The sequence below is a fragment of the Macrotis lagotis genome, chromosome 8, assembly GCF_037893015.1.
Source record: "Macrotis lagotis isolate mMagLag1 chromosome 8, bilby.v1.9.chrom.fasta, whole genome shotgun sequence".
Classification (NCBI taxonomy): Eukaryota; Metazoa; Chordata; class Mammalia; order Peramelemorphia; family Peramelidae; genus Macrotis; species Macrotis lagotis.
In genome coordinates this window covers 129804461-129831539 of record NC_133665.1, presented here as the reverse complement: position 1 = coordinate 129831539, position 27079 = coordinate 129804461, and the positions used below count along the sequence as shown (strand labels likewise).

Here is a 27079-nt window from a genome sequence, read left to right as displayed (position 1 = left end):
CTGGGCCTGCCAGTGGCCAATGCCCATCCTCTCCTCCTGTCACCTCTGAGAGCAGGGGCTGTATTATTTTGGTCTTTGGCTTTCCAGAACCCAGCCCAGTCTCTGATCCAAAAGAGGCCCATAATAAATGCTTCGTGAGTGATTGGTGGAAATGCAGGCTGCCTCCCAGCCCCCCAGAGAATTGAAGAGCTTCCTTTTGGCCTCTCCAAGCCCCTGGAGCCCAGAGTCAAGCAGGACATGGCAGGTGTTGAGTGTGTGTTTAATCAATTGGCACAAACCTAGCAGGGATGATCTGGATATCACAATTGAGTTCTGGAATCAAATCTCCTAATGTGCCACTTCCTAAGGATGAACTTAAACCAGCTAGCAAATATGGGAAGTGGGGCTGATATTCAGCTGTACAAAACCTACGGGTTTTAGGGGCCTGCCAGCCCAGGGCGTCAATGATCTGGGTGATAAGGCTGGCCTCAGAGAGGAAGACGCCAGGATATGGAAAGTGATGAGGCCTCAGCACCCTGCCCTGGTCAGACCTCAGCAAGAAGACCATGGCTAGCCCTGAACACTGTAAAAGGAGCATGCTGAGGCTCCTCGGGAAAGCCAGGGCCTGCTGACAAATGGGAAGAGGAATGACTTCTCTGGAGATCAAGTCACACAAGGGGAGGCTGAACAAACTGGAGCTGTGTAGCCTGAAAAAAGAAGAGGCTAATCTGATACCCAACAGTCCTCAAGCTTCTGTCCTGTGAAAGAGTCATTAGATTGGTCCTGCTTGGACCCCAAGGGCAGAAGGAGGGACAATGGGTAAGAGTGGCAGAGCCAAGAATTTAGGCTCAATGGAAGGGAAAATTTCCTAAGAATTCAAATGATGCCAAAGTGTAGTAGGCTTCTCAGTAAGAGGTAGAAGTGCACTTCCACTGCTGCATGGCCATGTGGCAGAGCACTTAGACAAAGGGATTTCTCAGACAAGTATGGGGAAGGCCACCTAGCCTGAAATTCTGTGATGCCAACATATCTCTATCACCAGATGGGCCTATGCCCTAATTTCCCACTATATCTGATTCTAGAACTTCTCAACACTGCAAAAAAACTGACCAGGATAGTGAAGGGTCCCAATTCCAGCCATGGGGATTAGTTAGAAGTTTAGCCTCAACAAGGGAAGACTCAAAGAAGTCACAAGAGTGACTTTCAAGTATCTGGAGGATTATCATAGGGAAGAAGGATTAGAGTTATTCTGTTTGGCTCTAAAGGCCAGAAGGAAAGAGAGACATGAAAGTGGCCAAGAGAAAATTTAGGTTTGTATCAAGAAAAACTTACACATGAAAAGTTGCCCCAGAGTGGAGTGGGCTTCCCTAAGTGGGGAGATCATCTTCAAGGCCTCCAAGCAGACTCCATTCAATCACATTTAAGGGAGTTAGACTGGCAATCCCAGTCCTCCCAAATCTTCCTACCTCCCTCAACATTCAACCTGTCTGTATCTTGATCATCCATCCTCATTTATATGGCGTCCCTCCCTAGACTATAAGCTCACTGGGGCCAGATGCTACATCAATTAGCACCTGTCCTAGACCATAAAAGATGCTTAATAAAAGCTAGCCAAATGACTATTGGGTAAGGATTGGATTAGGTGGCAGCTGAGTTTCCTTCCAAATTCTATAATTATGTAAAAAAAAAAAAATTTACTTCCTATTCCCTCTAGAAACTGTCCATGCAGCCCCTGACTTTATTCTATTGTTTTATTTTGTGGGAACCCACAGCTTGTCTTCTCCAAGAGGCCTCTCCTACCATGAACAACGCAAAAAGTAAGCCTCCTACATTATAGAAAGCAGTTGTGTCAATGAAGCCAAGATTTGAGAGGCTATGGAAGCCTCCCCAGCTGCCAAGAGAGATGTTTTCTCCACAGGTCTGATAAAGGGACACAAACTTCCACCATTACTCCAGTCATTCCTTCGATCAAGTCATTGAAGGATTTGATTATGTTCCAAATTCATCATCTAGAAGAAATGATATATTAAGTATCATATTATCAGGAACAGATTATGAGACTGGTTAGCCTGGTGGCTATAGCAGGTTCCTAAGATATAGAATAAATTGAATAAATTAAGGTTGATGGGAGGGAAAGAATCATAGGGTCATAGATTTTGGATTGGAAAGGACCTTAGAGATCATCTAGCCAACTCCCTCTTTTTGTAGATGAAGAAACTGAAACCTCGGGGTGCTTAAATGATTTGCCTAAGATTATACAAGTTGCCACCAGAGAGATGTGGGATTTGAATGCAGGCTCTGAGTCTTAAATTTTGTTCTTTCCACTCTGCAGACTCAAGAAGCAAGTCCAAAGCAAGGAGCCCCTGCCTACCCTGTTTCATCCAATGAAAGAGCATTGAAATATATGGTCCACTAAATGGACCACTCAGTCATTTCTCACCTTAGGCAAGGCTCTTTACCATTACCAACCTTGGTTTCCCATGCAAAAATTAAGAGGGTCGGAATACAAGATGTTTGAATTTCCCTCCAGTTCTAAGATCCTTGATCCATCTGTCACATCTTTTTTTAAGTTTTTGCAAGGCAATGGGGTTAAGTGGCTTGCCCAAGGCCACAACAGCTAGGTAATTATTAAGTGTCTGAGGCCGGATTTGAACTCAGGTACTCCTGGTTCCAGGGCCAGTGCTCGATCTACTGTGCCACCTAGTCACCCCTATCACATCTTTTTTTGATCCAGACTTAAAATTGGGGGGAAAACTCATGATTTTGAAATTCCCTCCACCAATATAGATCAACACTTTCTCAGTAATTTATGTTCTTAAGATAGTTGCCTAGAACCTAAAACATTAAGTGTATGGCACTGAGTTATATACTTAGTAGTAGTAGTAGTAGCAGTAGGAATAGGAGTAGGAGCAGGAACAGGAACAGGAGGAGTAGTTAGTAGGAGTAGGAGTAGTTGGTGGTTAGTAGCAGTAATAGTAGTAAGTAGTAGTAATTGTGGCAGTAATGGTAGTCATGGGTGGTGATAGTAGTAGTAGTAATTGTAGTAGTAATAGCAATCTACTATATACAGAGGAGTAAAATACTTTAACCTTTTTTTTATAGCAAGGACACCTTTGGCAGTCTAATGAACCCAATGGAACCTTTCTTAGAATGGTATATTTTTCTTTTCATTCATAATTGAAGGAAATGCTAACTTTCAGTAAAGATTTTTTCCCCTTCTACCAACCTCAGATTAAGAAATCTCTAGTTGATAAGTGATAGTTTCAAGTGCTAAAGAGAACACAAAATGAAGTATTCATGGTCATAAGGAAAACGTTCTTAAATGCCTACTTTCCACTGGATTTAACATTAGATTTTGGGAACAGCACTGCCTTAATCTCATGGCATCAGCATATCACTTCAAGTCCAAAAACAGGGGCTCTAAACTCTTCTCATCCTTTGCGCCCTCTTGGAGCAAATGAGAAACATTCCTGCATTTCCAAGTCCTCTGTGAAATAGGAACTGGACAATTCACCCATGTCCAGGGTATTGTAGTATTAAATAATTTGAATAGAATGAAAACTCAATAAGGTCAATAAATGATTTTCTGATTTGTCTTTGTATATCCAAAGTCTAGTCCAATGTTTTGTTGGATAAATGTCTTGTAATTTGGATTAGATTGAGTATAAACTCATTGAGAAAAGATTACTCTCTTAATTATTTATCATTTATATTTCTCCTGAACTTAGTGCAATGTCCTACACGCAGAAAGTATCAATAAATGTTAGAATTAGGCATTTAATTAACTAATTAATTAACTCTTCCAACTCCAAAACAAGCACATCTAATACCTCAAGAAATAGAACAAGTCATGGATTTGAAATAAAAATCTTGGAAAATTGGGGGTGGGGAAAGGGATACTTATTTATTAGGGTTAGTTCAAAACAACATCGACTTTCTAAACTCCTAGCACATTCACGTCTTGCTTTTTTCCTTATATTTCCTTATATAATCCAAATGTTGCAAAGAAAACCAAATGTGATCACTGTCTAGATCCACCCCAATCTTTACCTACTTTGAAATATTTTTAATGCCACTGGGAATATTTTTGTTGTCTTTGCTGGGTCCCTGAACTCCTTTTTCTTTGGGCAAGTACACAAAGATCTAAATTTCTGCAAAAGAGAAGTTGCTTCAATTTGCAGAGGAAATAGTTTCAAATAACAGGACTCTCATGTGGAACCACAGGCAACTGAATCACTTGTCATTGCCTTTTCCCAGAGTAAAAAATGTTAAGTCTTCTTGGTGTTGATTCACAGGTCTGTCTATGGACCCTTACTGCCATCACCTTCTGGGGGAGATTTCCATTTGCAAAAGTTTTATGAAAACCGAATCGTGATAAATCTTGAAACAATGATTAAATGTCACAGTAAATGCAATCCTTCAAAGCCTGTAATCTCACTCAAATTTCAAAAGCACACTGTCCTGAGTGTTTCTGTGAGTAAGTTCTATAAACATCACAAGACAGGCATGGAGGGTTTGTTGTTGTTGTTGTTATTTGCTTGTTTTAGATAAGGTCATCCCATTTCTATTTTTAAGACTACGGATGTTTGGATAGTTAAAGGGCAAAGGTACTTGCTCCAATTTAATAAAAATTACAGGAGGAAAGTTCTTTCAACAAGGACACCACATTTACAAAGTTATGAAGTTATCACAGGGGAAGCTATAAATTTTGCCATATCTTTCTGGCCATTCTCATAAATCTTGGAATATGGAATTAAAAGTTAATTTTGTCTGGGGCAAAGAACTGTAGATCTACATCAAAAGCTTTCAGTCCGTTATTTTTTTTGAGCACATACAGCCACCCACCTGCATTCGATGAGTTAAAGATCCTGCTCTAATCTCTCATTCATTCCAAGACCCACATGTTGTATTTTCCAATGAACTTAAGGGACTTGAGAGAGCTCCACAAAACATGGAAGCACTCTTGTTTCCCCACTTACAACTCAAAAAGGTGGCATGGCAGCCTACACGGACTTCAAAGGATAAAGGCAGCTACCACAGCCCTGTGAAGACTATTTGGAAGACATGAACTTCACAGAGCTAGAAAGCTAGGAAAACACACGTCAATGACAACAATGTAAACAAAATGAGACTGACTGACCAAGTTTGACCACCAGGAGGAGATTCCCCTCCCTCTCTTCTTTGCAGAGGTAAGAGGAAATGGATGTAGAAAATTGAATATACTATTAGATTTGACTGGTATGTCAATTATGCTAAAATGATTTTTGGTCCTTTTGTATTCTTTGTTATAAGGAATGGCTCTTTGGATGGGAGGGTGGGAGAATATTTTGGGATATGAAGGTGATATCAAATCAAGAAATATTAATTTTGAAAAATGTAATGAAAAATAAAAAATTCCTGGAAAGGATTACAAGAGGCACACATCTAATTTTAAATCTGAACACAATAGAAAGCTGCATAATACCCTAAAGGGTATAAAACTGTAAATTTCAAAAGTCCAATTTGGCTTTACCTCTGAAGAGATAGGAGGAAGGAAAGAGAGCCATTGGATTTTTACTGGTATATAAGTAGTTAAAATCCATGCACATTCCATGCATTCCCGCTGGCCAGATTTTATGGCCCCTTCAACACAGAAATGACATTGAAGGCAGCATCTGGGGATGACCATTTGCATTTGCCTTTTCTAAGTCCCTCTCTCAATTCAGTTAAGAATTGTTTGAATGATTATTGCCAGATTTAGATGGCAAGAGACAGCATTGCTTCCTGACTTCTCCATCTCACATGTGATTTGGGACAAAATGCCCCCACCAACTTCGTTCGTGCATTTAACAAGAATTTGCCAAGCATTAGCTATGGGCAAGACACCATCCCTGGTGATGGGAGAACAAAGATAAAACACAGAAAAACATGCATGGTGCAGGAGGACACATGTTACATGTGGGCGCAGAGGAATCAGCTTTGGATTCTGCCTGCTACTACACCTGGCCGATGGTAGCAGGCCACCCTCTGCAGACCTCAGTTTCCACATACAATGAGAGGTCTGGACAAGGTGACATCCCAAAAGTCACTGGATTCTAAAGGGAAGACCTTTTAGCACATCCAGATCCAAATTTTGCAGCTCACAAGTCTAATTTGTGGCATTTCCCTTGCTTTCTTACCTATCCAAGTCCTGCCCAGGCTTTAAAGTTAGCTCCCTTCAGAAGTCCTTCCCCTCACCACTTCACCAGCTACATTTATCCATCTCTTCTCTGAATGTTCAGTAACACACCGTGGCACGCTTGATTACAGGCTACCTGCTGGTCACACCTAGGATCCATCATTTCATCAGCATAGGCACTACCTGCATCAAGCTCTCTATGACCTAGCAGATGATCTCTGAAAGTTACTGTGGATAAAAATGCCCCGACCCTACCAGACTGGGATGGCAATGACCTTGATGAATCTCACATGGTTTGTCCTGACGACCCACCACAGACGCAGCAGTGTGTCCTCCTCCAACATATTCTTCAAGAAGTTACAAGCCAAGAGGAGACATCTCAGGAGGCCATTCTTATGTCATTACTTATTTCATGTAAGGCATCACAATATAGAGGAAACTCTTTGAGGTCAGGAACCATTTGGCCCTGTTCTTCACATATCTCTCCCACATCACAGTCAATCTCCTCCCTCATCTCCCAAAGAGAGAAGGATATGCTGGTAGAGGGGTCAATGCAAGGATATGGCTTATGTACATTGAGCTGTTCCCTCAGGATGGCCTTACCAAACACTGTGATTTAATTAAATTCACCAAGAATTGCTCAAACATTTATGTTAGACCTTTGTTACGTTAGGCTTTGCAATGCCCAACTGGAGTGGCCAAGTCTGGCAGGGCAGCTGCTTCCTCCAAGCCTTGCAGCCCCTACAGCATCACCATGCAGGATAGAAAGGGAGACATGTTAGAGGAGATATAGCTGGATCTATCAATCTACTGCTTGGTCCAGAAAGAATTTGACAAGAAGAACAAGCAAACCTAATGTTCATGGTGAAGATGCCCTTCAGAAGCGTGTTCACAAGCCCATCCTCTCCTTCTCCCAGGGTCATGCTACAATCCTTCTGTTCGAGCATGCTGATGATCCAGCCACACATTCAAACCACAAGGACACATCTTCCTTCCAGATACTAGAAACTGCCTTCTTCACTCTTGCCATGGGAACATTAAGCCTTTGTCACTTTGTTTTTGTTCTTCCTATGTACTAGTTTGTTGTAGTTATAAAACAATTAGCAAAACAGCTTACATCTGTATTTATTTTCTATCATGTACTCCATCTTTCTTCCCTCCCCACCAAAAATAAAAAAACAAAAAACAAAAAAATAAACCCTCATTCCTCTTTTAAAAGTAAATCTGTTGGAGACGTATGTGTGTATTTCTATATATTTATAACATGAAAATCACTGTGCTAAGCTAAACTAAATAGTCGCTTCTCTAAAGAGCCTTACAGTCTATTGATGAATATGAAGAAAGAATTTTCTACGGGGAAATCATGTATATAATCTCCTTGTTTGAATTAAGAACCAAAGCTGGAAAACCCTTTGGACTTCATAATCCAGCATCCTGAGGGCATTAACACCCCAGGGTATCTTTATTGCATCATAAGCTCTCTCTCAAAGCATCCAGTCACTCACCTCCTATCCATCTCTGGTGGACACAACTCCCCAACTTCTCAGAGCTATGGCTGAAAGGGATGTTTGAGATCACTGAAGCCAACCCTCTAGTTTTGCCAGAGGTCTGTGGCAAACAGAGCCTGGTCTCTCTCCACTTCAATCCACCACATATCTCCAATCTATTCTTACATTCAGGAAATGATTTTCCTAACCCCAAAAGACCACAAGTTGCCTGAAATAAAGCTTCACTATCGGCCCAGAGAAAACGTCTACTGAAACTCCAAACCAAACCCTCTTGCTTTGAGCTGGGAAATCTTACCATCAAGAATCCTGAGACAGCTCCCGGAAAGCTTTCATCTCAAAGCCCTGCACCACCTTTGGGTTTAGGGGTTTAGGACAAGGACTGCCAGCAAGGACAAGTAACAAGAAAGAGCGATCAATCACTGGTCTAACTCCTTCCATCCTCCAGGCCAGCTGTGGCAATGGGTTCCACCTCTTCATTAGAGAAGTTGGATTGGGCTCTGTTTCTCAATTTGGAGCTCCCTCACCCCCAAAGGTCCCCAGAGGTCCATCTACCTGGGGGGAGGGTGCCTTTTTGGGATTCAGGGAAGTTCCCATATGAATGCTCAAGCAGCTTCAGCAGCTTCAGCAGCTTCAGCCATTGAAATGAGGGATAAACACTGCGAATAAGGGAATGCCAGAGCCTTTCCCACAGAATGCAAAATCTCTATCTGCTAAAGGCAGACACTCATTGCCTCTCTTGAGATGCCAGGCTGGAGCTGGTTGCTTGGTGCCCTCCTGCTCAAGATCCAAAAGACATAAAACATTACTGCAGATCTGCCCCCAAGCAATGGGACCCGGATCCAGACCAGAGCAGGAGTTGACCAGCCCATCAAAGATTGGGCATGCACCTTGTAATCCCTCCTCTCTTCTTTCTGTTGCGATCTCAGTACACCAATATGGTAATATCCTTGGGGTTTACACAGAACCTCTTACATAAAATCATATGCAGCCATGACAATCTGGTGGAGGGGCAGCAAAAACACTGGACTGAAGGTCAGAAGACCTGGATTCGAATACTGCCTCTCATTACCCACACACCATCCAGGTAAACACTTAATCTCCCTGGGCCTCAACTTCCTCCTCTGCAGAATGAAATGAGCTCTAAACTCACTTCTATCTCTAAATTCCTGACCCCTAGATAGGTCAAAAAAAAGTCTGATTTTACCCTAAAGCACCCCTGTGGTTTCTAAACTATCTGAGTGTCCCCTTCTCAATGTAAGAGCTTTCCCTGCCTTTTTCTAAGGTATTTCTGCTCTTGAGTTCATCTTGAAACCCAGAGAGAAGCACCTCAGAGAAAACTGAGGCAACTCTTCTTTTGTACAAACAAATCCCATTGTATGAGAGAGAAAGGGAATCATCTTCTAGATACCAGAGAAAGAGCAACAACCCAAAGGATTTCAAAGCCCAAATACACAATCTGGCAAACACTTTAGAGCTCAGGGTCTTGAAGGAAAAGATCTTTGAGCATCCCCATGGAAGACACACAGACTCATGGGACCAATAAAAACAACTTCCATTTCTAAAATACTTTTAAATTAACAAGTTTGTTTTTCACAACAACCACCCTGTGAGATAAAGCAGTGTAAGTATTATTAGCCCCATTTTACAGATAATAAAAATGATGATAATGATGATAACTAGCATTTGTACCACATTTTAAAGTTTATAAATGTCATCTCATATAAAAGGGAACTGAAGCTCTGAGGAACTGTGGCAACCTCAGTCAGCAGGAGGGAGCCCCTAGTGTTATAATTTGGTTTTTCACTTTTCTGCCAAAATGGCAGTTAAATTTAAGGATGCATTACATCTGGAGAAACACAGAAAGGTATAAAAATCTCAAGCTTTACAGCTCCAGTAGCTGCAATTTAAAAATACATAGGTTTCTGGAGGTTTTGTTATTTTTTTTTTTGGCCTTCTGGAAAGGCTTCAAATGGTATCAGATTGAGGGTCTTGAGGTCTTCAATTGGGTTGGGAAGAAGAGGTTCTTGATTCTTCAGGAAGATTCTGGACCATTTGGAGAGGTAGCCTCAAGCCACCTTTTCCCTACAACTTCTCTTGACTTTTTCTTTCCCAGGTCAGAGACAGAGACAGAAAAGATGAGAATACTCTTTCACTCCCTCCTATATGCAATCTCAGTCCAACCACAAAGGATTTTCTTCTATTCAGTTAAAGTTATCTTAGGAAATGTATCTAAATCACCCAGTTATAACTCCCCCCACCCCACCTCTTCATCAATACTCCAACAGCATTGAATTATTTCGGTTGAAGTGCTTCCATCAGAAGTAATTCTATACAGGCAAGGAATCTGGGGTGGGGATGGTGGTTAGCATAACACAAATGTCCACAAAATAATTTTTAAACAAGTTATACAAGGATTGGTGATTTCCTTGCAAGAACTTTAGTTGAATGGGAGGAAAGAAAGAAAAATCCCAGTCTAATAATCAATGAAGTCTCAAAGAAGAATATAGAAACAAAACACCCAAAGTCCAAAGTGTCCAAAGAACAGACTCCTCTCTAATACACAATCCTCATGGAAAAATGAGAACTTTTTTAATGGATTCAAAGAACTACATAAAGACTCCCACTGCCTGATAACGGAAAGCTTAGGAAAAAGCAGACTCTCTTTAACTGAATGAGGTCAAGGACTGAGACCAGTCAGCCCCAGGAACAGAGCTCTGGAGCTAGGGGAACAGGAGAAGGCTGTCCAAGGGGCAGATTTAGACTTATTATATGAAAAACTTGCTAGAAATGAGAGCTAACCTTGAATGAAATGGGTTGGATTCAAAGGTAAGGATTGATTGGATCCTGCAAAATCTTCAAAGAAAGACTTGAATGGATAAATGAAAACACATTTAAATATTTCCATGCTAAGCCCTCAGAATACAATACAACAGTCAAAATGGTCCCTCCCCTCAAGGAGTTTACATTTAAATGGAAGAGAAGATTCACTTAAGGGAAGGACCTCCAGGGAAGGCCACAATAGAGAATAGCAACTCTGTAGAAGGATTTCAGGCTTCAGGTAAAAGTATGGAGGATTTAGAATAAGGAAGACCAAGATTAATATTATTCTACCTCAGACTTACTGTGTGATCCTGGCAAGCTATTTACTCTTTCTGTGCCTCAGTTTTCCCAATCTGTTAAATGCGAAGGTGGGACTCAATGATCTCTAAGATCCCTTCCCATTCTAAAAATTTTGCTTGGAAATAAAACTGAAAGTTGAAGGCAAGGAAACAAACAAATAAAAAAAAAAAAGCCTAACGCTGTTTCAATATTGGACCAGATGACAAAACAAGCAGTCTACTTGATATTGGAAAGGAAATTTCAAATGTTGAATAACACTAAACACTCTCAGGTGCCGGGTCCAAGCTTGTGGTCTGGGATTCTGCCAAGCAGATCCCTCCTACAATATAGCGGCTGAGGCCTGATTTTGGACTCCTCAGTTGCTTCTGTTTCATTACGGGAACACAGATCTTCCAGTGTTCTGAATCCCCCACCCCAAATGAACAAATGACCTCACGTGTTGACTGCTTGGTGCAGTGGTACAGATCTCAACCCCAAGTGCAGCTTCGGTTTTCAGAAATGAGTGAAGACTGAGCATCCAAGAACCAGAAACTGATCATTCTGAGAGCTGAGAAAGTGGATCAGTGAAGTCATGAGCCATCCCAGAGTGGTAGCACAGGAAGGGGCAGGGCCAAGAGCAAGGCTGGAGAAGCAAGCCCAGTGTCTGAGTATCACAACCAAAAGAATACTTATTACAGACAGGGAGCGGGAATTACTGTGAAGGGAGCAAGATTGGACAGTCTAGAGCATTCAACCCAACCAGGGGACCCGGGCAAGTGAGTGATTCAGAATGAGTGGGCTGTGGAGTCAAAGTTTATCACTTTTACAAATGGAAAAAACAAATGTTCCCACCCAGATCAAAGTGGTGAGATCAAGCAAGGCACAAGAGAGCTGGTAGTCCAGACAAGAAAGGAGAATTCTCTCACAATCTCCACACTAGCATTGCTGAGATTCAAATAGTACCCTATTTGAGAAAGGCTCGACAGCCACAGTCTTGCTTTGGAGCATCTTTTCTATGTAGGCAGATGAGAACTGGCAAGTATGGGATGCTCTCCAGAGCTAGCCAAAATCCTCAAGGTGCAGGTGTTTTCACCTGTCAGCGGTTCTATCTCCCAGAGAATCTCCACAGTTGTAATATTATTCTTCTCCAACCGAGGGATTTCCTCTGATGTCTTTTGAGGTTTGAATATGTCAGAATAGGCCCAATGTGAATGCATATCTTGATGTGGGGAGGGAGAGAGATGGAGGGGAGAGGATCAGGAAGGAAAAGGCATATGGAGAGAGAAGAATACTCTCTCAGGCATACATTGTCGTATGACCCTGGTCAAGACTCAACCTCTGCTCATTTTCCTCAACTGTTTAAAAAAAAATCTGAAATAACAGAATCTAACTCTCAAGGTTAAGAGGATAAAAGGAGATAATATTTGAAGTGTTCTGTAACTTAAAAGTGAAATATATATGCCAGCTATTGTCGTTTAGATCCTCCTAGACCTAGTTCAGGACCGGGAGATGTCTGTCAGGTCATCAAATGTCAATGACATCATACAGAGGTAACACTATTTCCTGGGACAAGAGGCACCATTGTGGACTTGTATGTCAGAGACCGACTGTCAAAGCTTATCACGGTGACTGCTGTGACTCATATCAAGGGTGCAGCCATGACTAACTGAAAATTTTAGAGGTTCTTTTTGTGTGTGCCTGTGTGTTGTTGTTTTTGTTTGTACTTTGTTTTGCTTCAACATCCAGAAGTTCAAATGCAGGGGCAACTAGGTGGCATAGTGAATAGAACACTGGCATTGAAGTCAGGAGAAGCTGAATTCAAATCTGGCCTCAGACACTTCATAATTATCTAACTATGCGAACTTGGGCAAGTCATGTAACCCCACTGCCTTGCAAAAACAAAACCAAAAAGTTTAAATACAGTCATACAGTAATCTGCAACTTGCAAATCTATTCCTGAGGAACACAATTGTCCCTTTCCATATACTTGTCCTCTCTGGGGAGGAACAAAGTCTGACAGTAGCCTGTTTTATGAAAGTTTTATTGTATTACGAACTCATACCTATCAGATTGACAAAATGACAGAAAAGGGAACAGATAAATGCTGAAGGGGAAAATGGGACATTAATGCACTGTTGTCGGAGTTGTGAACTGATCCAATCTTTTTGGAGAGCAATTTGGAATGCTGCCCAAAGGGCAATAAAACGGGGCATGCCCTTTGAATGAGAAATGGCAATACTAGATCTATATCCCAAAGAGATCACAAAAAAGGGGAAAGGACCCACGTGATCAGAGCCAGGAGAACACTGTACACCTAACAGCAACATTGTGCAATGAACAACTGTAGTAGACTCAGTTCCTCCCAGCAAAATAGTAAGGACATTTCTAAAAGACCGGTAATGGAAAATGCCATCAACATCCAAAGAAAAAACTGTGGAATTCGAATGCAGATAAAAGCATACTGATTTTACCTTTTTAAATTTGTTTTTTGGCTTTTTCCTTCTCACAGTTTTCCCCCTTTATTCTGATTCTTTTTGCACAGCATGACTAATATGGAGATATGTGTATAATATGGAAATATATGTATAATATCAAATTACTTTGCTAACCTAGGGTAGAGAAAGAGAAGGGTAAGAGTTTTACAAAAAATATTGAAAACCATCTTTATTTATGACTGAAAAAATAAATAAAAATAATTTTCTTAAAAAAGAAAGTTTTATTGCTCTTGGAAAATGCACTGTAGGCACATTTACAAGATTGATACTAAGCATCATCATAATTAAATGTTAAAACTAAATTGTACCAATCAAAATTAACAAATACAAAAAAGTACCCAGGACTTTTATCCCTTTTTTTTGTCCCTCATCTTTAAATCAAATCAGCCATCTGGCAGAGTGGATTTCCCCGGTTAGCTTTTACCAAGTAGGATGGCAAGCCTTACATACCCAGAAGAATCATGAAGTGGCTTCTTTTGGAGTTTTGCTGGGAAATTTGCCAGGACTGGGATGGCCAGGCCTTGGCCTCCCCAGTGCCAAGGTTCATTTGCTCATGAATGAAACGCAGATTGCGATAAGGCATGGGGAAGTCCCTCACAGCCTAGTGCTCCCCAAGCTGGGCCACTGAAATCATCTCAGTGGGTGATTCATTTCAATCAGAAATCACTAAGGGCAAGCTCCCCACTCCCTGATCAGCAGTCTCATCAGAAGGAAGATGGCAAAATGCTCAAGGACCCAAGTTCTGGTCTCCAGTTCAAGCCAACCAGCCCCTCTCCTCACTACTCCAAATTCTTACCGGAATCTGGAATCCCTTCTACCAAGTGCCTAATCTCTGTTCATTCTTCCCTGACCACACTGCCCTCCCATTTAAATGTAAACTCACTGAATCTGAGGAAAATTGGAAAGCCGGACTTTATCAATCAGTAAGTATTTATTAACCAGTTGGTTTGTTCCAGGACTGCACTAGGCCCTGTTGATACAAAGAAAAAGTAGAAATTTTGTGCCCTCCTTCTAAAGTTCTCAGTTACTCACTCTTTCTTAGAGTGCTCCTACTGCCTTACTGAGGAAAGGGTAAAGAAGAGGTCCCCACATCATTCCCACTTTTTAAACTTCCACTCAGGAGATCATAAATTTTGAAATGCGCTGCAACCCCAAAGTGTTACATCAATGGAAGCTCTTAGTATTGCTACAATGAGCATGACCAGCCACTGGCTAAAATGCCATGCTCCTCAACAGAAGAGAAATGGAAGTTTGATATCTACCTAAAAGATTCTCTTCCATAAGAGTCCAGACACTGTCAATCAATCATTCATTGAATCAATCCCTTCTCTCCTGAGCACCTCTCCAGCACAGCACCAGCCCCTGCTTGGGGGGGGGGGGGGGGGAGATAAGAGAATTCTAATCGGTCATGTCTCTAACTCAGGAGCAGAGAAGCCTTGCCTGCAGGAATAAAGTCTTATTTAATTTCAATTCAACCAAGCACTAGCAACCAACATCATCCTGAGGGGGAGGATATTAAATGATCTATTGGAAAGATAATCTGGTTTTAAACCCTCAGAGAAATGTACAATGGGGAACAAGTTGGGTGGGGTTTCTTCTTGAGAGAGGTGGCTTCAGAATGTGGCTCTATTTGACTTTTCTCCTATACAAGGGAGTGGCTGTGGAGATTTTGGGGTGCTCAGCAGGACTCTGGTCAAGAGTGGGTACTACTGAAGGTTTCATTCTACAAAGGGTGACTGTTCATTCACTTCAGGCCAAAGTATGTGTCTGGGTGTATGGTCTGTGTCTGGGTCTGTGTGTCTGTGTATATGTGTTTGTGTGTCTGTGTCTGTATATGTATATCTGTGTCTGTCTGAGTCTGTGTGTTTCTGTGTGTCTGTGTCTGTTTGATACAGAAAAGGCAGAATCAGAACTGTCCAGAAATTTCCATGTTGGTTGCATAGAGCAAACTAGAAACTGCTAGAAGTCAGACAGTGAACTCCATAGAATTCAACAACTACAAACACATGAAATATCAGTTCCATGTTCTGGAGCTGAAATTTTATACATGTATATAGATTGTTGAATTAGAATCTAGAGGATCCATACCATCTCCCAAAAACTTCCAAGGAACAGGCAAAAAAAGGTGCCTTTTCCATTTCTATTTACTTAATGTTTGGTTTTTATTTCAACGCAAGTCTACAGAGTCATTAAAAGCCAAACTGCATGAGAAAATCTAGGAGTCCAACACTTTTAAGAGAATGAAGAATGGAGCCGAGAAATGGGAAAAAAAAAAACAACCGAGGTGAATTGCATTGCCCACCCTCCCCAAGCTTCCCTGTCATTCCATCCACAGAAAAGAAACAGAAACATATTCAAGTCAAATCATGTCCTCCGATGTTTGTGTAAAACCCTATAACTGTCTTTTGTAGTCAGAGAGAAGTTTCTCAGGCATTTTATTTTTTATTTATTTATCCTAGCTCTTGACCCTACTGACTCCAAGTGGGCTATTCCAACCTCATATCCCAATATTACAGGGATGTAGAAGGAACTAGATAACTATAGAAATAGCTATAAAATCTTGTTTTAGTTGCTATTTAAATGTTATTTAAATTATTTTATAGAAAAAGACATACTTCTTTCATCTTGGAAGAAAGATGAGGGACCATGGATGCAGGAATAGATGATGTACATGTTGCAGATACTGTGAGATAGTTACTTTGTAGGTTACTTTTTCTTCACAGTTTTATTTTATTATAAAGCAGAGGTCCATGGAGCGGGGAGAATTATTGGTAAATGACTGGTATTAAAAACAAAAGGCAACAATAAACTTTCAAAATGATTTGTTCTAGAAGAGATAGTGACCCTTTTCATTATAAACTGAGATTTTTTTCCAACTCTAAGCTTTGTTTCAGGGGCAGATAGCTATAAAGCTGCTGGTGGCTCCAGGATCATTCATTCAATCAATGGTCCCTCTTGATGGGAGGGAGCAATAGTGAAAACTTTGAAAGAAATAAAATGACTAAAAAATGAAAGAAAATGACTGATAAACTTCTCCTTGACAGACAAACATAGAAAGACACGATATGGCTTGAATTTATCCTTGTTTCTTTTCTGTGGATGGAGTGACAGGAAAGATGAGAACTGGCTGCTAAGGATGGCAAGTTAATCTTTCTCTTTCTTCTTTTGCTAATTGATAGAAAGAGAATTGAAAGTTAACTCTTACAGTGATGAACACTTATCACTTCTTCAAAATAATCAAAATATTAGCTGGGAAACACAGGGAGCAGCACTAAGGCAAACTCTGAACTCCTAGGAGACAAGTGAAACAAATGAGAGAAATGAGAATTTTGTCTCCTTGACAAGAGATACAGACAATGGAAAACTACTAAGAATAAAAAAGTCAAGGTCTAATGAGAAAGACACTAAATGCTATGGGTTTATATTCTTTAAAAAAAGAATTCTATGGAACTTTGTATTTCACTCATTAACTCTATGCTTAGCTCTTTTAATAAGTTACATTTTGGTTACAGCAGTGTATTGTTTTCATGGAACAGCTAATCTCTCCAGTAAGCTCCATTCTTGCTGTTAACACCCAGCTAGAAGGAGGCTGGGCAGCTCAGGTTGCATCAGGCCCCAGGTCTTCATTCAGACCAGGTAGGTCATAATCAACTTCTTGAGGACCCAATCTGCAAACCTAACCATATAAAATGACAATGACTTCACACATGCAAATAAACAAAATGCTGATTATCATCAGTAAGAGCAATTTAAAATTTAAGCAAATAGATTATAAAACCAATGGTTATCTTTCATGTTGCCCAGGCAGTGGAAGGTCATATTCTGATAAGCAGCTTCATACAGCAAGAAAAGAAAACAGTGTTAGAAATTAAGTGAAAGGACCTTCTACTCACCCATATGTAACCTAATGAAGCATCATCATCTGGGGGCCACAGATCATGATTAGGGGAATGGTGAACAGGGTGCATAACCTTTCATCTTATCCACCAGCTCCTGGGGCTCCACATCAGGGGATATCTCTAACCTCCAGCAATTACAGGAAGTGGAGAACTAACTCATCTTTCTAAGGCAGGAGTTCTTAACCTGAAGTCCATGAATTTGGTTTTTAAAAACCTATTTTAACAAACTGTACTTCGACTTAAATGGTTAACTTTGTTATTTGATGCATTTTATTTTTTTTGTATTTAACAATATGATTCTGATAAAGGATCCATGGATTTCAACAGATTGCCAAAGGAAACCATGATTTAAAAAAAAATAGGTAAGAAACCTCTGTTCTAAAAAAACCCACCACCCACCAGATGACCCCATTCATACAAAGTAAAAGTTCCACTAAGAAGAGCAGCTCATCATTAAACTCATTTGTGCAGGATCCTGGGTATGGAGTCAGTTGTCCTAAATTCTAGCCCAGTTCTATAGGATTAGTTAGGTGATCTTGGGCAAATTCCTTAAATTCTCTGACTCAATTTTTCAACCTATTAGATGAAGAAGAATGAATATGAAGGGAAGAATATCTGCTCTACCTCTTTTACTGGATTCTTAAAGGAATCCAAAGAGATTGTACAGAGGCAGTTAGGTGGTACAGTGGATACAGCAACATCCCTCAAGTCAGAAAGACCTGAGTTCAGGGGTAGCTAGGTAGCTAGATTGCACAGTGGATAAAGCACCGGCCCTGAAGTCAGGAGTACCTGGGTTCAAATCTGGTCTCAGACACTTAATAATTACCTAGCTCTGTGGCCTTGGGCAAGCCATTAAACTCCATTTGCCTTGCAAAAAGACCTAAAAAAAAAAAAGACCTGAGTTCAAATCCAGCCTCATACACTTGACTCTTACTAGCTGTGTGATTTTGGGGAAATCACCCAATCCTGAGTGCCTCTCCAAAAAGAAAAGAGAGAGGGGCGGATAAGTGGCGCAGTGGATAGAGCACCAGCCCCGGACTCAGTAGTACCTGAGTTCAAATCCGACCTCAGACACTTAACAATTACCTAGCTGTGTGGCCTTGGGCAAGCCACTTAACCCCATTGCCTTGCAAAAACTTAAAAGAGAGAGAGAGAGAGATTGAGATTGTAACTACATATACACATATACACACAAATACATAAGTAATTCTTATAAAGACTACAATAACTTGGATTATTATTACTTTTCTTCCTACCAGATTATATATATATATATATATATATATATATATATATATATATATATATATATATATATATATACACATACACAGTTTGGGGGAATTCGGCCATGACTGCATGGCCTGCTTAGCTCCCTGTCTTTGGAGAAGCATCAAGGCAGCTCCTCTCCTCTCCCCACCAGTGCACCCTGAGGAGAATCTATTCTTTTTAAAGTTCTCCCAAAGCAAAGGAGACTCAAGGGGTCTAAGGCTTTTGGAAATGCTGCCTAGTGGCCTGGATGGCCCCAAAGCTTTCTCTAGTCAGATATTATATAGAACAAGTTAGCTGGATTCATCCAAGCTGGGGTGAGTCCAGCTGTCAGGTAAAAGGACACAAATAAAAGTATGGTATTCCATTCATAATTCTCCACAAAGGAAGCAGATACTTATAATGAACCCCAATAAAGTGATCCATGAGAATGTTTAAAAAGGAAAAAAAGTCAGCTCCTCTCCATAAAGTTAAATGCAATCAAGTTTTCTCTATCATAGTGTCCTTTAAAAAATGCTCACTACGGCCTCAGACACTTAATAATTACCTAGCTGTGTGACAATGAACAAGACACTTAACCCCATCACCTAAAAAGAATTCCTGCTGAACGATTTTTGGTTTAATAAAAGTAGGGAGAGGTATGTTCAGAGATGAAGAGCAAGAACTAAAGGTAACAAATGACCCACATAATTATGAGACCTAGAAGAAGTCTCCTAGGACATTGGGAGACCCCAGAGGATTTATAGGAGAATCCAGACAAGAACCATCCAGGATAAAAATGGGTTGTGATCAGCATCATTAGTGAAAATATCTTAATTATGAAAAGGCCACAAAGTTACTGGAATATTGATAGCTGGGTCACATCCAAAAGAGAGACACCAAGATCATCAAAAGGAGAGACCATGCCATACAAAAATTATTTAAAAGAATTGAGGAGATTTAGTCTAGAGAAGAGAAAAATTCATAGGGGATGTTACAACCATCTACTAATTCTTACAGAGCTGCCATGTGGAGAAGGGAGTCAAGTTCAATTAAATTCAACCACCATTTTTAAAGTGCCTACTATGTGAAAGGCTCTGTGCTAGTGACAGGGTAATATAGAACCACTGAAGATTTTTGAGTAAGAGGGTGATATGGTCTCATGTTTGTAGCTACTTGGAAGGTGGACTGGAAAGAGAAAGGAATAAAAACAGAAGACCCATTAGAAGAGTATTAGAATAGTTCAAGATAGAAGTGAGGCAGGTCTGAACTTGGGTAGAGGCTATATCTGTGTTAGAAAGGAATGGATCTAAAACACTTGTCTTTTTTGGAGTCTAGGAGAAATAACTTGAAGCAAAAGGTAAAAATCTGTAAAGAGATATTTACAGTTGGTTTAAGGAAAAATTTCCCAACAATTGGAGTTGTCTAAAACATAAAATGAACTACTTCAAGAGGTAACAGATTCCCCTTCACTTACACTCCTTTAACAAGGACTGGAATATCATTTGTAGAGAGGACTAAAGGAGATTCTATATGATGTATAGTTCTTGGACTATATGGCCAGCTGGATTCTGTTCCAACTCTGGAATTCCATAATGAATACTGAAGAGCAATACCTCCCCTTTTCATTAGCATCTTCTCAATGCCTGGGCACCCCAGAATAGGTTACCAGGCACACCCAACAAAACAATGATCTCATTAGACAAGAGCCAGGTCTACCCAGAGACAGGAAGCAAAATGTGTCCTTATGTTAATCATGTTCATGAACTACTGAAACTGAATTAATAATATGAATTTGATTTTTTAAATAGCAACTAGCATTAATATAGTCTTTGAAATTTGCAAAATACTTTATTCTAAGCTACTTCATTTGAGCCTCACAAAAAGCCAATAGTAATTGAGATGGTGGTGGTGTGGTAGCAATAGCAATAGTAGTAACTGCAATAGAAGTAGCAACAGTAGCAGGAGCAATAGAGGTGGTAGTAGTGGTAGTAGTAGTAGTGATAGTAGTAGTAGCAGTAGTGATAGAAGTAGTAGTAGTAGTATATATTCTTCACCATATTGTTCCATAAAACCTTAATACAGGGGTCTCTATTTCTAAAAAGAAACCAGTATTACCAAGAGTTTCAAAATGGTTTTGTTTTGTTTGAAATGAGTTGGAAATGAACAATCTTGAGAGGCTTGCTATTTTTGTGAGGGGGGCCTTTAGCCAAAAACTGTTCCTCAAAAGTCTGTGCAATATCATTGTTCCATCTGGGCAAGAACTGGCTATGTCTATGGTAAGAACACTAGCCCAAGGTCCTGTTACACATCATCAATCTTCTCAGTCCTGAGCATAAAGAGGTCTTTTTTGGGAGGCCCAGATGGATTATTGGTTAGAATTCAGAGAACTTACAGGACAGGACACATTTCCCAAGAGAGGAAAGTTCGTGTGTTTCTGTGGGGTCTAAGGAGAAATCCCATTGAATAGATCCCAATTAGGTAAGGTTATGATGCAGAATTTGCATTCCTTGATTTTGCTTTTTGTAAGAAACTAAAATAATATTTAAACACTAATACAACTAAGTCTTTATTGTCTTAGCTGACTTCACTTTTAAAAACAAGTTGTAATTCAGTTAAACAATTAATTTTCTTTCTTTAATGTTATATCAAATAAAGAGTATTCCTGCATATTCAACATTAATGATCACAGTATCTCACAATGGAATAAGATGCTTTAACCAGTAATGAGCTCCCTGTGACTGAATGTCTTCAAGCAGAGAATCCAACACAATGCCAGAGAGGAAAAATTCTATGCTTGAGGAAAAAAAGCTAGATCTCTGTACTCCTTTTCACTTCTTGTATTCTACAATTCTTTACAGACATTATTTTATGGGATCAATACATCTCTGCCCCCAAAAGAGCTTAAGAAATGACACTAATCTGTGTGTTTCCAAAGAGCAATAAAGGTGAAGGGAAAACCCCCTGAATTTGAAAAAATAAACATTTTGGTAAAGGTGGAGACAAAAGTAATCCACCCCAACTTGTCTGCCAAATTTAAGGAGCTGTCTGATGAGGAGGTCCAGAGCCACCAGGGTAGCCACCACCACTCATAGGACATTTTCTGGGATTCACAGAGTGTTCTGACCACCCACAAAGCAGAGCAGTAGGAGAAAAATAGAAGTTTGGTAATTCTTGATCCTCTCCAGGGAGATGTTGCCAACTTGTTTTATTTCTTAAATTTCTTCTGATTTATGAGAGCACTGAGGTCATTCTTTCTCCCTTGCATTTTTATGTGGTGCTTTGTTTATATATTACCCACTAAAGGCACTGGGAAGTGATTCAGGAGATCACTTGCTAGAAATGAGAAGTCAGCAAGGAAAGTCATTCTTGTTCCACCAGGAAGAAAAGGTCCAACTCCTTGCCACTGAAGCCCAACTTAAAAAGCCACCAGGAAGTCTTCCCTAGACCACCTCCCCCCAAAGTAATGACCTTACCCCTCAGATTTTACACTCTCCAATATACTCAAGTAATGTGTGTTGATGTCTTATCCCTCTACTAGATTCACTGCCCCTAGAATAAGGACCATGTCTTAATCCAAACTTGGTTTATCTAAACCCTATTTCCCCAGGATCTAGTACAGAACTCTACAAACAAGAGGTACTTATTTAAATATTTCTTGCATGTTCTGTATCATACATTAAGGCTCAAGGGAAAAAAGAGCCAGATTATAGACTCCCCATTTCTAAAAAAATAAGTACTATTTGAAAGTTCACTGTGTCCTTTAGAATAAGATGTTCCATATCTCATAGCAAAGAGATTGGCAAAGAAGAGCAAAGATGGAAATTATCAATGTTAATGGGGCTGCAGAAAGTCAAGCACCCCTAATCCACTGCTAGTGAAACTGTGAATTAGTACAACTATTCTAGAAATAAATTTTAGCTATGCAAATAGAATAGCTAAGATGTTCATATCTTCTGGCATATTCCCAAGGAAGTCATTGACAAAAAGAAGGCTCCATTGACTCCCAAAGATCTGCAGCAGCACCTTTTGGATAATGGATAAATAAATGGGTTACAATGGAATATTACTAGACTCTAAGCAATGATGATCATCATAAATACAAAGAAGCATAGACTTACACAAAATAATATCCTTAATGACTGTATTAATGTAAAGTGCCACAAATACATTAGAGAATGAATTGTGGAAAATCCCAAAGAACAAGTTTGGTTTCCAATAAGAGATAAGAGAAGAAACATTCCTCCTCTTCCTCCATTCATGTGTAGAGCAAAGGGAGTATAGCTCTCCTCCCTATTTCTTTTTTTATTTTTAAAATTTATTTTAAGGGATGGTTCTCAGAGAAGAGGAAGGAAGGGGTAAATGGAGAAATTTAGATTATGTAAAAACAAAAAATATAAATAAAAACTATTCTTAAAAGGAGTGGAAGGAAAATAAAATTAATTTCTCTGTAAAATGAGGTAAAGGACTAGATGACCAATAAGTTCTTGTCTAGCTTCAATGTGCTGTGATTCTGGGTTTCTAACTTAAGAACTTATTCAAAAAAGATGTGTTTGGAATCCTTGGCTGGGGTTAGAATGGAAGGTCCTTGGAAGAAGGGACAATTTTAATTATTATTTTACATCCTCCAGAGTCTAATATAAAGCTTAATAAATGTTTGTTGATTGACTGACTGAGAGTAGATGTCAGAGTGTTCACTCTCTAGAAGTCTCTCTGACCCAAAGGATAAAAAGCAAACAAACAAGTGGTAATCTGAGTCCTTTGGAAAAAAGTCAAAGTTCCTCATGCCAATCTATGCTTGTTTAAATTCAGTCACTGAAACCCCCCAGTGAAGGATAAGAACTCTGAACAGGAAGACAGGACAGATAAAATCTTTTTTTTTGGTGGGGGGGGATGGGGTTAAGTGACTTGCCCAAGGACTCACAGCTAGTCAGCATTAAGAATCTGATGTCACATTTGAACTCAGGTCCTCCTGACTCCAGGGCCAATGTTCTACCCACTGTACCATCTAGCTGCCCCAGACAGGCAAAATCTTGAAGAATTTTTGGTCAGAGCACCCAGCATTTAGAGCAGAGAACCAGATTCTTGATCCAGTTCAGCCACTGCATGAGCTCTGGCAAGCTTCTTAACCCTCTGGGTCTTAAGACTTCTCATGCAGGAGTTCATTGGAGATGCCGCTATTGTCTACCAGTCTTGGCAAGGCAAAGGTGCCATCTGGGGGTCAGTGGATGTCCAGACACAGTCCTCCTGGACAAAGACCCGGACACTGTGTATAGGAACACTTTCATTTTTTAGCCCTGGGTAGCAAACTAACTAAGGTCCCAGAAAGGGTGCAGTACCTTAGAAAAAAAAGATATTTACATTTAATCATAGATCTGATAACTCCCATTTCAATGGTGACTTCAAGTTTACCAAAAAAGTACTTTCCTCATAACATCCCCTATACAGTGGAGTTTCACAGATGGGGAAACTGATACACAGAGACCTTAAATGTTTGGCCCAGAGTCCAAAACATGAACCCAGGTATTGGCTGACTACAAATTCATTGCTCGTTCTAGTATACTGTGCTCCTAGACTGACCCCATGAAGTTACAAGATGTTCCAGGAGATTACAATTAAGAGAAGCTCAGTAAGCAAGGTCATACCTTAGGCCCAAAGGCAAGGTAACCTTGTAGAAATAATGACGGGCTTGGAAGAAGAAGCCCTATTTGAAAGCTGCAGTGTGTCCATTTAAGCTCTCGAGGGCTCCACAAGGGAGAACATGGCTGATGTGAGAGATAATGGAGAGGCAGCTGGGGGCCCAATGAGATAAACACATCAAGTGGTGTGAACCAGGGCAAATTACTTAACCTCAGTTTCTTCATCTGTAAAATGGAGGTAAAAACAGAACAGACCCTATAGAATTATGAGAATCAAATGAGATATTTGTTATTTTAAAAAAATGCTTTGAATAATGCCTCACAAGAAGGAAGCATTATATAAATTCTTATTCCCTTCCCCAATATGTGGAGCTATAATGACCAGAATGAACACAGAATAACACCAAGGTTCTAAACCTGGGTCACTGAGAAACTGACAGCAGCACCAGCAGAAATGAGGAAGTCTGATGAAGGAGAAAGTTTAAAGGAAAAGATGACTAATCTTTCATAAATGCTAAGTTTGCTTTATATTTCCAGCCTTTTGGGGTTTTTTTTTTTAGATTTTTTTCAAGGCAATGGGGTTAAGTGGCTTGCCCAAGGCCACACAGCTGGGTAATTATTAAGTGTCTGAGGCTGGATTTGAACTCAGGTACTCCTGACTCCAAGGCCAGTGCTCTATCCACTGTACCACCTAGCCGTGTGGCCTTGGGCAAGCCACTTAACCCCATTTGCCTTGCAAAAAGAAAAAAGTGGAGAAATTGAGTCTCAAAGAGGTGAAATGCTACACCTTGGGTTGTAGAAGTAGAAAGTAGCAGAAGTGGGACTTCAATTCATTTCCTGGGACTCCCCCAGTTCAGCCTTCTATCTGCTACTCCACCATAGTATATTATTTCAAAAAGCTAAGATAAACGTTTACATTGCCATAACAACGCCAGGTGCCAGATTCCCCAGTAGAAAATAGACATGCCTGTCCTCACTCACCTCTAGATACACAAAGATATATCCCCAAAATGGCTCTGGGGATCTAGAAATTCTTGAGCAAAGGGATCTGGGAAGACCGATATCTTCAGGGTCCTGAGAACTGAGCACAGATACCAAGGCCTGGAAAGACTCATTCCCCCTTGCTACGTGTGTGCCCAAGTCATAAACTGCCCAGTTCCCTAGCTTGGCTCCCAATCTTATTTCTACCTCTTCAAATTAGCCCTGAGAAAAATAGGGTGGGGGGCAATGCAGAGTAAAGTTTAGGAACATTCACTATTGAGTCTGTGAACAGGTTTGTAATTCAAGGGACAAAGTTACAATTACAAAGATCTTAAAAGTATCAGTCTACTATCTCCTAGTTACAAATAGAACTAAATCTTACACCCAATTATCTCAAAGTGGACTGTCACTGACTATCTGGTCCCTTCTGTCCCACCTTTACCTTTCTTTTGAAATCTGTCTTCGGGGTGCACCTGGGGAAGGTTGGGGGAGGGAGTGGGTTGGGAGAACCACCGGAGTGGTCTTACTGACAAGAGGGTTGTTCCTGGAGAAAGAAGCATCAAACACATAGACAGCCTCCTCTGGCTGGCATCCCATACCACAAAGGTACTTGGGAAATAATCAGCAAAACAAATAAAAATGCAATAAAGCACTGATAACATAACATTTTAAAGAGAAGTCCAAACGTGACCAACAAGGATCCTTTAGTCCAGATGAGTGAGTGGCCCCCATTTCTATTTGAGTTTGGCATCACTATTGTAGAAGGCCTCTATCACTCATGAGCTATTTGATCCTGGGAAAATCACTAGCCCTCTCTGTGTCTCAGTTTTCTCATCTGTAAAATGAGGAGAGAAAATATTGCAACACCTACCTCACAGCATGGGGGTAAAGAATCTGCTTTGTAAATCATTAGGAATCTAAAGGTATCATTTATTATTTTCCATCCTGACCCCTGATACTGCTAATTTCTCTAAGTCCTGGCTCTCACAAGAGACTTTGAACTGGGCTCAAAAACTTAGTTTAACAAATAAATATTGGAAGTTGGTTTGGAAAGAGAACAACTTGTCAGGAAAAGATTTGGGAGCTTTAATGGACACAAGCATGACAGAGCAGAAATTTAAAAAGAAACCAAAACCTACTATGATCTTAAACTGCTTCAGGAGGTCAGAGTGCCACCCTGGACAGACCCATCTAAGCACCAGAGGTAAGAATGAATTATTTGTCATTACAGAGAAGGACAAGTGTGGTGGTGAAGTTCTAAGATCCTGCCACATCACAGTTTGTTGAAAGAAATGAGTCTACCTAACCAGTTCTCTTCAAGCATCTACAAAACATGTGCAAGAAGAATCCAACTATTTGGGGGGAGGCTAGGTGGTGCAGTGGAGAAAACACTGGCCTTGGAGTCAGGAGTACCTGGGTTCAAATCCAGTCTCAGACACTTAATAATCACCTAGCTGTGTGGCCTTGGGCAAGCCACTTAACCCCATTTGCCTTGCAAAAACCTAAAAAAAAGAAAAAAGAAAAAAAAAGAATCCAACTATTTTTCTTTGGCTCCAAAGGATGAAGTAAAGATGGAAGACATAGAAAGGCAAAGGTTAGCTTTAAGGGAAGAAAAAAATAATGTCCTAGTAATCCAAGATCTTCAGCTCCCAAAGGCTCTGCCTCAGGAGGCAGTGGTCCTAGCTCAAAGATTTGTCCTAGAGTGGCAGAGTTACTTCTGGCTGAATATTGATTGAGCTAAAAGGCCTCCCCAGGAGACTTCAGTCTCAAAAATGTTGCAACTGGGGATGCCCTCGATTTTGCCTTTTTTGGTTCAACATACACTACACTCCTAGCCTCTTTAATCCTCCTGGGACATATTCTGGGTACCAGAGCTAGTAGAAAAATGTGGGTCCCAAGGGTGACTTCCATGGTTTCAGTCCAACTGAAAGTTTCGCTGGTGGGTGCCTCTGCCATTTACAAAATTCCTCTGATTCCTAGACTCAAGAAATCCCTTTACTTTTCTACTATTTTCTCCTTGACTCAAAAACAGAAAAATACCTTGTATTCTGCGTATTCCTATCCTACTGTTTTC

The 27079-nt window shown here is 40.3% G+C and overlaps 1 protein-coding gene and 1 long non-coding RNA gene across 4 annotated transcripts in view; both read right to left on the bottom strand.

Moving 5' to 3' along the window:
* The window catches only part of LOC141496141 (uncharacterized), a 52815-nt gene extending 34433 nt beyond the window's left edge, over window positions 1-18382 (bottom strand). The window contains exon 1 of the long non-coding RNA XR_012470951.1: window positions 6138-18382. This is a non-coding gene — a long non-coding RNA (uncharacterized LOC141496141). The remainder of the gene's footprint in view (window positions 1-6137) is intronic.
* The window catches only part of PHF2 (PHD finger protein 2), a 184295-nt gene that overhangs the window by 140796 nt on the left and 16420 nt on the right, over window positions 1-27079 (bottom strand). The gene's annotated exons all lie outside the window — the stretch shown is intronic.